This window comes from Euprymna scolopes, unplaced genomic scaffold (assembly GCF_053919585.1).
Source record: "Euprymna scolopes isolate OS-2025 unplaced genomic scaffold, ASM5391958v1 sca1, whole genome shotgun sequence".
NCBI classification, from domain to species: domain Eukaryota; kingdom Metazoa; phylum Mollusca; class Cephalopoda; order Sepiida; family Sepiolidae; genus Euprymna; species Euprymna scolopes.
Window position 1 is genome coordinate 194,473 of NW_027633102.1, and position 12,500 is coordinate 206,972.

General features: G+C 59.1%; 2 non-coding genes and 1 pseudogene across 2 annotated transcripts in view; all 3 read right to left on the reverse strand.

Moving 5' to 3' along the window:
- LOC145273171 (large subunit ribosomal RNA) overlaps positions 1-3,652 on the reverse strand; it is a 5,724-nt gene extending 2,072 nt beyond the window's left edge. Inside the window, exon 1 of the ribosomal RNA XR_013866202.1 lies at positions 1-3,652. This exon is cut by the window's left edge and continues 2,072 nt beyond it. This is a non-coding gene — a ribosomal RNA (large subunit ribosomal RNA).
- Positions 3,653-4,245: 593 nt separating this feature from the next.
- Positions 4,246-4,403, reverse strand: LOC145273286 (5.8S ribosomal RNA). Its single transcript, XR_013866283.1, has one exon. It is a non-coding gene; the product is annotated as a 5.8S ribosomal RNA (ribosomal RNA).
- Positions 4,404-4,798: 395 nt separating this feature from the next.
- LOC145273485 (small subunit ribosomal RNA) lies at positions 4,799-7,167 on the reverse strand (annotated as a pseudogene).
- Positions 7,168-12,500: the final 5,333 nt, after the last annotated feature.

Sequence of the window (12,500 nt, forward strand, 5' to 3'; positions counted from 1 at the left end):
CGAGGAGGACGGAGACGTTGCGACGAACGGATTGGAGCCGCCCGCCGCCACCCCGACCCCGGAGCGAAGCACCCCGCAGAAAAGCCGCTTGAACCGCCGCCGCCAGAAAGACGACCCCCGCCGACGGTCCCCCGCCGTTTTTGGTCGACGCCACACTCCTGCCGCCCGACGGCGGACTCCCACCCGTATCGCTCTCCGACCCGCAACACACGCTCGCTTGACCGCGACCGCTCGACCGGAACACGCCGCCGCACAACGGACCGCCGCGGCCCCTATGCCTTCGCCGCAAAGCGCGAACGGAGCGAACGCTACAGCCCCGTACCGGTTCCTCGCTTCGCGCGGGCACGGCCCGACCGACCCGGTCCTCGGAGCCAATCCTTCTTCCGAAGGTACGGATCCATTTTGCCGACTTCCCTTACCTACATTGATGCCATCGACGAGAGGCTGTACACCTTGGAGACCTGCTGCGGATGGTGGGTACGGACCGACTCGAGAGCTGCGAAAACCGGACCCGGATTTTCCAGGGCCGCCGAAAGCGCACCGGACGCCGCCCGAGCCGCGGCGCTCTACAGGTACCTTTTCCGTATCTCCGGACGAGCCGATTCCACGGACATGGTCCTTTACGAAGAAGAGAGAACTCTTCCCGGGGCTCCCGGCGACGTCTCCGGGCTCGCTTGCGTCACCGCGGTTTCGCCCGGGAAGCGACGGGCGCCGCCGACATCGCTGCCGACAGCGTCGCCACCCCCGGGCCCTCTCCGAGTCCGGGTTCGGGAATATTAACCCGATTCCCTTTCGACGGGAGGCCGGCCGCTTTGTTTTTGTTTGGGCTTTTGATTCGATTCGATTCGATCGCTTTCACTTTCATAACGGATCCGGCGCCTTTCGGGAAGACTTTCGCCCGCGTCTTAGGACCGACTGACCCGTGCTCGACCGCCGTTGGCACGGAACCCTTCTCCACTTCGGTCTTCGAAGGTCTCGTTCGAATATTTGCTACTACCACCGAGATCTGCACCCGCGGTCGGCTCCACCCGGGCTCGCGCCCTAGGCTTCCGTGCTCGCCGCGGCGCCCTCCTACTCGTCGCGGCATCGTTTCGGCGCGAAAGTTCATCGCTCCTCGCCGCGACGGTCCGGCATCGGTCCGTCGCTCCAGCGCCATCCATTTTCGGGGCCGGTCGATTCGGCAGGTGAGTTGTTACACACTCCTTAGCGGATTCCGACTTCCGTGGCCACCGTCCTGCTGTCTATATCGACCGACACCCTTTCGGGGATCTCATGGGCGTCGCGTTAGGCACCTTAGCCGGACGTTTGGTTCATCCCACAGCGCCAGTTCTGCTTACCAAAAGTGGCCCACTTGGCACTCGCATTCGAGGTGACCAACCGCCCAGCGAAGCGTGCTGGCGGCGGCGGCGGCCGGATGGGTCGGCTCCGTCGTTCGGGAGAGTCGGCCCGTTCCACCCGTTCCGAGTTCGAGAGTAGGTCGAGGCCGTGAACGGCCCCGGGGCCTCCAATCGTTCGCTTTACCGGATGGAATTGCGACGATCGAGCGCCAGCTATCCTGAGGGAAACTTCGGAGGGAACCAGCTACTAGACGGCTCGATTGGTCTTTCGCCCCTACACCCGGTTCCGACGATCGATTTGCACGTCAGAGGCGCTTCGGACTTCCACCAGAGTTTCCTCTGGCTTCATCCCGACCGGGCGTGGATCGCCATCTTTCGGGTCCCTGGTCGCTCGCTACGCCAGAGTCGGCCGAGTCGTACTCGGAAAAAGGGGAAACCGACCCGGGGGTGATGCGCCCGCGCGCAGCGCCTAAACTCGACGACAAAATAGGACTAGTTCAAGCCGCGGGATCTCACCGATGGGCGGAAGGAGGATATGGAAGCTGGCGCCCGGCAATTCCCCTTTTTGGATGATGCGCCGGTCCCCTCTCGGGGAGGAGGGAAAAACAACCGCACGTCAGCCACGAGCCTTCCCTCTCCTATCTCTCTCGGGAAGAGAGAAAAAAGGAAAAGTTGCGGGCACCGCAGCAGCGACGGCGGAAGGCCGAAAACGCCGCGCCGGCGGGATCGGGCACGGCTCGGAGGCGGGTGAGGCGAGGAGAAGACGACGGCACGAGACCGACGACACCCCCCGACGACCCCCGGACGACTTTGCCACGACACCTCTCCCGATCGACGCCCTCCTACACGCTCTCTCGCTTTCGCTTCGCCTTCGGGGTTAGTCAGAGGTGGCCCCTACGACTCGCGAACGGCCAGGACTCCTCGGTCCGTGTTTCAAGACGGGTCGGGTGGGTTGCCGATGCACGTCGCTGACCCGGGGTGGCGGGCGGCTCGAGTAAAAAAGCGTCGCCGAGCGACCTCTCCGGAAACGGAAACGGGCGCGGGCGGGGTTGCCCCCGACAAGAACCCGAAACGTCGGCGAGGTGCGTGACGGCGAGGCCGCGCCAGTCCTATCCCGCCTCTCATCGCGCACGCGCCCGAGACGGTGGGGCGCCTAAGGAGCGACACACAGAGTGCGTCGCCCGCACGCGACTTCCGGCGGGATCAAAACGGACCGGCTCGCCACGTGTAACGGATCGTGTCAGATTTCCTCCGTTCCCGGCAGAAAGGGGCAGTTACGTTCGCGGGCCCGACGGCCGGTGGCCCCCGACTTCACAAGGTGGGAAGACGGGGGTTTTCAGGGTGATGAAACGCCTGCCGCCTACGGAAAAAAACCCGCGTGTTCGACCTGCACGCCGGGAACGGGTCGCGACGACGGACCGGAGGGGAAGTGCGTCCGGTGCCGGCCGCGCGGAGGTCGCGCCGAAGCGCCCGCGCCATGATTACGCCGAGCGATGATGAAGGGGACGGGTGCAGCGGAGTCGCGCGCGGAGGGAGCAGGAGGAAAGAAGAAGCGGCGGCGACGGATGCGGCGGGTTAGGGCCCGGCGGCAGCAGCGATCGAGAGGACGAGTCCCCTCCGTCGCAGCCAACCGACGCAGCCACCTACCGACGCCGCGGTCGTCACCACGTTTCCCTTCCCGCTATCCACGCGGCCCGTCTCCTTCGTCGGCGACGCGGGCACAAAAGCTGGAACCGCGGGGAACGAGTCCCCCGCGGACACGACGAACGACGACCTGTGCCGCGACGGCCTCTCTTTCAAGAACACACATCGAGTTTGGGCTCGAGCCTAGGCAGCACCGGACTGAGTCCCCCCGCGATCGCGGTGAGCGGTCCCACCCGTTTACCCCTGGGCGGTTTCACGTTCTCTTGAACTCTCTCTCCAAAGTTCTTTTCAACTTTCCCTCACGGTACTTGTCGACTATCGGACTCGTCCCGGTATTTAGCCTTGGATGGAGCTTACCACCCGATTTGGGCTGCGTTCCCAAGCAACCCGACTCTCGGATCGAAGGCCGTCGCTCGCCGTCCGCACCGAATGGGCCTGGCACCCGCCGCGGGCGGCCCCGATCGAGGGAACTCCGAACTATGCGAGACGAAAACGAACGGCTGCCTTCGACCCATGCGCCACACGTCCCGAAGCCTTTTACTTGCGACGGGATTCGGCGTTGGGCTTCTCCCGGTTCACTCGCCGTTACTAAGGGAATCCCGGTTGGTTTCTTTTCCTCCGCTTAGCGATATGCTTAAGTTCAGCGGGTCGTCTCGTCCGAGCCGAGGGCGGCGGTTTTTAGTAGAGTGTGGTGTTTGGAGGAGAGGAATCTCGATCGGTACCCTCCGTGTGACGACGGCTGGCCGATATAGCGCCCGTCCGACCGAAAATGAAGAAGCCAACAATTAAAAAAAAGCCTGGGTCCTCCCCATCCGACGTTGCCTACGACGCGGCCACCTTTTTACGGTGCGACGGCCGTGCTCGTCGCGCTGCTCGAGGCGTCGCTGAGAGACACCTTCATGAGGCAGAGAGCGAGACGAGCAGGCGGCGCTTACGTCGGCAGTCGGTTAGGTCGGTGCTTTTTTTTTGTTTTGTTCTCCCTTCGGCTGCTTTCGGACAGACTCCTCCTGCTCCTCCTCCACAGTGTTTCTTCACGCGGTCGAAAAGGGAAAAGACTCCGCGGTCTGCCAGCGGGAGACGAAGGAGGAGGCCGGAGAGGGTTTTAAAAAAAAAAAAGACATTGAAAGGAGTCAATTCTTTTTTTATTTTTCTTCCCCCTCGTCACTCGCTCCTGCGACGTCCCGGTTACCACCGTGCCGAGGACCGGGCGGGCACGGGGACGGCAAGATGTCGTTTCGTTAACGGAGAAAGACATGTAACGTTCCGCCTCTCGACCGGACGTGGCCCCGAGACAAGGGATCTCGGGGCCGCAATGTGCGTTCGAGGTGTCGATGTTCACTGAGTCCTGCAATTCGCATCAGTTCTCGCGGCTGGCCGCGCTCTTCATCGACGGACGAGCCGAGTGATCCCCCGTCCAGGGTTCAGCACTTGGGTTTTTTTATATTAGTTTTTGTTTATATAGATTTAGTAGTGTGCGAGGAGGTCTGTGCGAGGAGGCGTGACGGCATTGCAATGTCGCGAGTAGTTTGTTTTTAGCTAGCGGCGGTGGCACAGCGGCTGCAAAAAAACAAAAAACGATAAAGCGGCGACAAGGCAAAGAAGAAGCGGCCATCACTTGCGGTGGGCGAAAAAACAAACAGGTGGTAAGACGCGGAAGCAAGCAAGAAGAGCTGGGGCTTTAAAAACCTCCGCGTCACCACAAATCTATCTCTCGCTCCGCCTTTTATAGGTTTGTTTGCGCGCATTCGAGGCGTTGACGCCGACAGACAGAGGAGGTAGGCCGGAAAACAACAAACCAGTCTCGAACGGGAAAACGGTAATGATCCTTCCGCAGGTTCACCTACGGAAACCTTGTTACGACTTTTACTTCCTCTAAACGATCGGGTTCGGTCGTCTTCTCCAGGCATCGAACGCCGAGGCGTAGATGCACGAGTGTCGTGACGGACACGTCGCGCACTGCCCGGCGGCGTCGTCGGCCAGATCCGAGGACCTCACCGGACCGTTCGATCGGTAGTAGCGACGGGCGGTGTGTACAAAGGGCAGGGACGTGATCGACGCGGGCTGTTGACCCGCGCCTACCGGGAATTCCTCGTTCACGGGGTTGGTTACAGGCCCCGATCCCTATCACGGGAGGTGGTTCAGAGGTTTCCCAACCCTCTCGGGCCGGGGCGAAGTCCCCGCTGATACCTCCAGTGTAGCGCGCGTGCGGCCCCGGACATCTAAGGGCATCACAGACCTGTTATCGCTCCGCCTCGTGTGGCTTTCTGCCACCCGTCCCTCTAAGAAGTGCGTGAGAAAACCGACCCGGACCCGAGCGCCACGGAGGACGCCGAGCCCGCCGTAAAAATCACTGACATCGGCGCACTAGTTAGCAGGCCGGAGTCTCGTTCGTTATCGGAATCAACCAGACGGATCGCTCCACCAACTAAGAACGGCCATGCACCACCACCCACCGAATCGAGAAAGAGCTATCGATCTGTCAATCCTACCGGTGTCCGGACCGGGTGAGTTTTCCCGTGTTGAGTCAAATTAAGCCGCAGGCTCCACTCCTGGTGGTGCCCTTCCGTCAATTCCTTTAAGTTTCAGCTTTGCAACCATACTCCCCCCGGAACCGAACTCTGGTTTCCCGCAGGCTACCCGCCGGGTCATGGAAGCGAACGCCGGCGGATCGCCGGTCGGCATCGTTTACGGTCGGAACTACGACGGTATCTGATCGTCTTCGAACCTCCGACTTTCGCTCTTGATCGAGGAAAACGTGCTTGCCACACGCCATCGCTGCAGTTCGTCTTGCGACGATCCAAGAATTTCACCTCTAACGTCGCAATACGAGTGGCCCCGACCGCTCCCTTCGATCATTGCCTCGCCGTAGACGGAGACCGACAGACGTAGACGAGGCCCTCTTCCATCATTCCATGCTTATCGTATGCAAGCTTGAACAGCCCGCTCTGAGCACTCTAATTTTTTCAAAGTGAACGTACCGGCCGCCGCGGACACTCGGTTAAGAGCACCCTTGGAGGAGAAACCGCCGACCGCAACACGCGCGCAGACAAGACACGAAGCAGGGACTCGGAGCGGACCGGGGGGTTCAAAAAAAAGAGGAACGCGCGGAAAGGGAGAGGGAGAGAAGCGCGGGGGTCAGAGTGCGGGGATGCGAATGAACGCACCCAAACACACACACGTAGCACCCCCCCGTTAGACTACTCCCGGAACCGAACCGACGACCACTTGTTTTTTTTTCCCGGATCCCGATCACGACCTCCTCGTCCACCTCGCCGGCAGGACCGCGTGGCGGGTATGCTAGCGGTTGACACCGGCGGAAAGGGCCGGGAATGCGAACGGACGACCAAAGTCAACGACGGACGATGGCGCCGCCGCCCCGGGGCCGCTTGCGCGACCACGAACCCGAGTTCGGACTACGAGCTTTTTAACCGCAACAACTTTAATATACGCTACCGGAGCTGGAATTACCGCGGCTGCTGGCACCAGACTTGCCCTCCGGTTGGTCCTCGTTAACGGATTTGAAGTGTACTCATTCCGATCGCGGGGCCTCGACAGAGTCCCGCGTCGTTATTTTTCGTCACTACCTCCCCGTGCCGGGAGTGGGTAATTTGCGCGCCTGCTGCCTTCCTTGGATGTGGTAGCCGTTTCGCATGCTCCCTCTCCGGAATCGAACCCCGATTCCCCGTTACCCGTAGTAACCACGGTAGGCACTTAACCGACCGTCGACAGTTGATAGGGCGGACCCTCGAGAGACCCGTCGCCGGGCGTGAAAGCTCGTGCGATCGACCAGTGAGTTATCCAGAGTCACCAAAGCGGAGCGCGCCGCCCTATGAGCCCCGCCACCGAACGGACCCGCGAGCGGGAACGCCGACGACGGGAGGACGGAATGACGCGCATCGGTCTCAGTCTAATATGTAGCGCCGCGACCCGGAACGGCCGACGCGGGTGCCAGCGCGCGAGGCGTGGCGACGACGGCGCGCCGACCGATCGCGGCCTGTGTCACATGTATTAGCTCTAGAATTGCCACAGTTATCCATCGCCTCCGAGGAGGAATACGGTCCCGAGGATTAGGTCCGGTTCCTGAGCCATTCGCGGTTTCGCCCGTTCTAATGCGTGGCGTGAACTTACACTTGCATGGCTTAAGCTTTGAGACAAGCATATGACTACTGGCAGGATCAACCAGGTATCGTTGGAATTTGGGACTTTGTTTCGACAGAACGACAGACCGACCGACCGACCGACCGACATAAGACAGACAACTACAACGACGGGCACGTGTTTATTTATTTTTCGAGGGGGTTCGCCGTCAGTAGAAGCGCGCTGCCCGCGCTGATGGCCTCTTTTTTGTTTCTCCCCTGACTTGGACCGAGACCGAGACTCAAAGAACGAAAGCGACCAACGTCGACAACAACAACGACAACGGCACCCTTGACAGCGATACATACGACAAACGACAAGCAGCACGACGGCAGTGCACACGGACATCGAGGGTCAAGGTGCAGACTGAACTCGCCGAGGTCGTCGTCATCGTGGTCGCCATCGATTCCGTCTCGTCGTCGTCGTCGTCAACGTCCACGTCACAGCCGGCCGAGAAGAGAGAACAGACGACAGCGTCGACAACAACAACATCGACAACGGCACCCTTGACAGCGATACATACGACAAACGACAAACAGCACGACGGCAGTGCACACGGACATCGGAGGTCAAGGTGCAGACTGGAATCGTCGAGGTCGTCGTCATCGTGGTCGCCATCGATGCCGTCTCGTCGTCGTCGTCGTCGTCTTCGTCGTCGTCGTCGTCGTCATCAACGTACCAACCGACCGAGACGAGAGAGCAAGCAACAACGTCGACAACAACAACGACAACGGCACCCTTGACAGCGATACATACGACAAACGACAAACAGCACGACGGCAGTGCACACGGACATCGGAGGTCAAGGTGCAGACTGAACTCGTCGAGGTCGTCGTCATCGTGGTCGCCATCGATGCCGTCTCGTCGTCGTCGTCGTCTCCGTCGTCGTCGTCGTCGTCGCCAACGTCAACGTCAACATCACAGCCGTCATCGGGGAGGAGCTGGACCAGGGCAGCGGCGGCGTAAATTTTCCCGTCACCTTCGTCGTCGCCTTCGTCGACCGACCGACCGACCGGCGTCGTGTTCGTGCTCGGAAAACCGAGGAGAGACAACGTGCACATGGCGCGTTCTCGCAAGCGGCTCCTCGGTCCGATTTTTTTGGGCGGCTTTTTCGAGCTTTTTTTTTTTTCTCACCCTTTCGTCCGTGCGACGGCGAACGTTAGGGGAAAAAAAAAAAAAAAAAAACGACAACAACGCGGCGGACCGGGCGAACAACATCGTCGACACACACGACATTGACGACCGGTCCCCCTTTTCACAATCGCATCGAGATAAAAACGAACGAGTCCGATTCGAGCACCGAGTCGCGAGCGGGAGGACTGTCGGTGCAAGTATCGATCACTGACGTGAGCGCTTCGCCGGACAGAGGATGGCTCATCCGGCAGCCGTGCAAATCGACGGTATGGGAAGAACGAACAAGAAGAGCAACGACTTGATCGGCGGCTTGGGAACTGCGGACGGTGAAAACGGGTTAATCGACTGCGACCACGACTGCTCGATCGATCTTCTTTGGCGCTAACAAAGGTGGAGGTGGCGCAAGAAGGGACTAGCGCTATCACCGTCCACGTATCAGAAGATGCGGCGGCAGACGTCGACGCTTATGCGTTGTCGGACGAGAAGTCGCTGCAGCACGTGTACCGCGAGCGGGACGTCCAAGGTTTTGCCAGACGGAAAGAAATCGGGTGTCAGCGAACGTTCACACGGCTGTGAGATCGGACGCTGACAGGAGTAGGAGGCGGCAGGCAGGCGGCGGTTACGGCGGCGGCGCCTGCTGCTGCTCATCCTCCTGTTTGCTGCGGCGACTTCCAGGACGGGAGAGCATCGAACAACGTACGTATGGTTACAAGGGGATCAGGATCTACATAGTGCATCCCCCGCGGCTATTTTTGTTTGTTTGTTCGCTCGTTCGTTAATTCGTTCGTTCGTTCGTTCGTTCGTTACAATGTACGTTTTTCCGTTCGACGGCGGCAGAGAGCGGCGGCGTTTCTCCCTAATCCGGAGGATTTATCGGTCGCACAGCGATGGGTCGTTCGGCCGATCATCGAAAGATTCGCAGGTAGTGGTTGAATGGCAGAACGGCAGCAACAACAGCGGCGGCTGAGAGCGGCGAACGCTGAGGCGGAAGCAGAAGCTGCAGCAAACGTATCGGCTAAACATGGTGGACATAGATATGGCTGACGACGCGGGTACCACGACGACTATGGAACCAGGAAAAGGAGCCGTTAGTTGTTCCAACATATCGTTCGACACGTCGAGCAGCCCTAGGTCCACGGAGAAGCACACACACGTACCACGTATTATAACCTAACGACGATGAGCGGGCGCACGGTTGGCAGGAACGAAGGCGGCGGATCAAAACAAGTTGGAGCGCGGCGACAGCGATAACGGTGACAGCCCTAGGCGGCGGAGATGCCACTTTCTGACGCCTTTGCGACAAGCCCGTAGAGACGTTCCGGACCACCACGAGGCAAAGAGTCGCTGCTCCGACGAACCGACACACCAAAGTGTGCTTCCTACCGAACATGTTTTATAAAACTTTCAAACTGGAAAACCCCAGAAATGGTGTTGGTATTCGTCCAGACCCACCTCCGACACCTGAAAATGGTGGTCAAAAAAAACGTCGATTATACGAAGCGACATTTCTGGTCGGCGATTTTCCAGTTTTACGCCTACTGCCACATGGGGATGTCGGTAGGCGTCGCAAAGTGCCTTCTCGACGCCTAGGCACACCAGGACTTTGTCATTTTTTTCCCCCTCGACATTCCTGGTCCGGTCTATTCCGATTTTACACCTACCGCCATGTGGGGGTGGCAGTAGGCGTCGAAAAGTGCCTTCTCGACCGCTAGCGACACCACTACTTTATCGAGCTCTGGAGGCCCGCACACCGACCCGGGGGCCGCGGAGTCGACCCCGGGGGCCTCCTGGCGTCGCCGCCGCTCACTTGGACGCCTTCCGCAACCTGTGGTCCCGCTCGGGGCCGCCGGGAGCCTCGCCGACCTGACCGGTGTCGGTAGGCGTCTGGAAGCGCCCGGCCGACCTGGACGAGGTCCCCCTGGCCCCCGGGGGACACCCCTTAGTTGGATGGGGGTGCTGTCCCGGGCACACATGCAACCCGCGGCCGCCTACCGACAGCCCCCTTCGCTCGATCGCTACTCCTTTCCAACATATGTCGGAGAAGCCGGGCGGTTGTGAAACCCCAGAAATGGTGTTGGTATTCGTCCAGACCCACCTCCGACACCTGAAAATGGTGGTCAAAAAAAACGTCGATTATACGAAGCGACATTTCTGGTCGGCGATTTTCCAGTTTTGCGCCTACCGCCATGTGGGGGTGTGGCAGTAGGCGTCGAAAAGTGCCTTCTCGACCGCTAGCGACACCACTACTTTATCGAGCTCTGGAGGCCCGCACACCGACCCGGGGGCCGCGGAGTCGACCCCGGGGGCCTCCTGGCGTCGCCGCCGCTCACTTGGACGCCTTCCGCAACCTGTGGTCCCGCTCGGGGCCGCCGGGAGCCTCGCCGACCTGACCGGTGTCGGTAGGCGTCTGGAAGCGCCCGGCCGACCTGGACGAGGTCCCCCTGGCCCCCGGGGGACACCCCTTAGTTGGATGGGGGTGCTGTCCCGGGCACACATGCAACCCGCGGCCGCCTACCGACAGCCCCCTTCGCTCGATCGCTACTCCTTTCCAACATATGTCGGAGAAGCCGGGCGGTTGTGAAACCCCAGAAATGGTGTTGGTATTCGTCCAGACCCACCTCCGACACCTGAAAATGGTGGTCAAAAAAAACGTCGATTATACGAAGCGACATTTCTGGTCGGCGATTTTCCAGTTTTGCGCCTACCGCCATGTGGGGGTGGCAGTAGGCGTCGAAAAGTGCCTTCTCGACCGCTAGCGACACCACTACTTTATCGAGCTCTGGAGGCCCGCACACCGACCCGGGGGCCGCGGAGTCGACCCCGGGGGCCTCCTGGCGTCGCCGCCGCTCACTTGGACGCCTTCCGCAACCTGTGGTCCCGCTCGGGGCCGCCGGGAGCCTCGCCGACCTGACCGGTGTCGGTAGGCGTCAGTCAAACTTGCTTAAGAGGCAAAGCCTCCTCACACCTTAAGAGAGTCACAGTTAGTCCCGCCGTTTACCCGTGGTCGTCGTCGGGGGTGCCGGTCGGTGTGTTTCGGCGTGTTTCTTTCTTACTTTAGCTCGCTCCTATAAGCTAACTCAGCAGCCCTGCTAAAATCAATTTATCATTATTTTCAATCTATCGAAAATCTTAATTTATTATTATTTTCCAACTATCGAAAATCTTAATAGAGTTGGGGTTTTTTGTTTGTTTTTTTTTTTAAATTCCATTGTAACAACAGACAGCCAGCCAGCAGCATGTGGTGTCGGTAGGCGTCTGGAAGCGCTTGAGGAGGCAGAGGAGTTGGCAAGCTCGCTAAACTGCCCGCTGGTGTGGTGGTGTCGGTAGAGGCGTCTTGAATATACCCGGTCGCTCGATCGACGACGACGACGGCTAGGTGGCCGAGGAGGAGGACTACCTACCTACCTACCTACCTACCTAGCTAGCTAGCTAGCCGAATAGCCGTGGTAGTCGTCAGTCAAACTTGCTTAAGAGGCAAAGTCCCGCCGTTTACCCGTGGTCGTCGTCGGGGGTGCCGGTCGGTGTGTTTCGGCGTGTTTCTTTCTTACTTTAGCTCGCTCCTATAAGCTAACTCAGCAGCCCTGCTAAAATCAATTTATCATTATTTTCAATCTATCGAAAATCTTATTATTTTCCAACTATCGAAAATCTTAATAGAGTTGGGGTTTTTTGTTTGTTTTTTTTTTAAATTCCATTGTAACAACAGACAGCCAGCCAGCAGCATGTGGTGTCGGTAGGCGTCTGGAAGCGCTTGAGGAGGCAGAGGAGTTGGCAAGCTCGCTAAACTGCCCGCTGGTGTGGTGGTGTCGGTAGAGGCGTCTTGAATATACCCGGTCGCTCGATCGACGACGACGGCTAGGTGGCCGAGGAGGAGGACTACCTACCTACCTACCTAGCCGAATAGCCGTGGTAGTCGTCAGTCAAACTTGCTTAAGAGGCGGCAAAGTCCCGCCGTTTACCCGTGGTCCGTCGTCGGGGGTGCCGGTCGGTGTGTTTCGGCGTGTTTCTTTCTTACTTTAGCTCGCTCCTATAAGCTAACTCAGCAGCCCTGCTAAAATCAATTTATCATTATTTTCAATCTATCGAAAATCTTAATTTATTATTATTTTCCAACTATCGAAAATCTTAATAGAGTTGGGGTTTTTTGTTTGTTTTTTTTTTAAAATTCCATTGTAACAACAGACAGCCAGCCAGCAGCATGTGGTGTCGGTAGGCGTCTGGAAGCGCTTGAGGAGGCAGAGGAGTTGG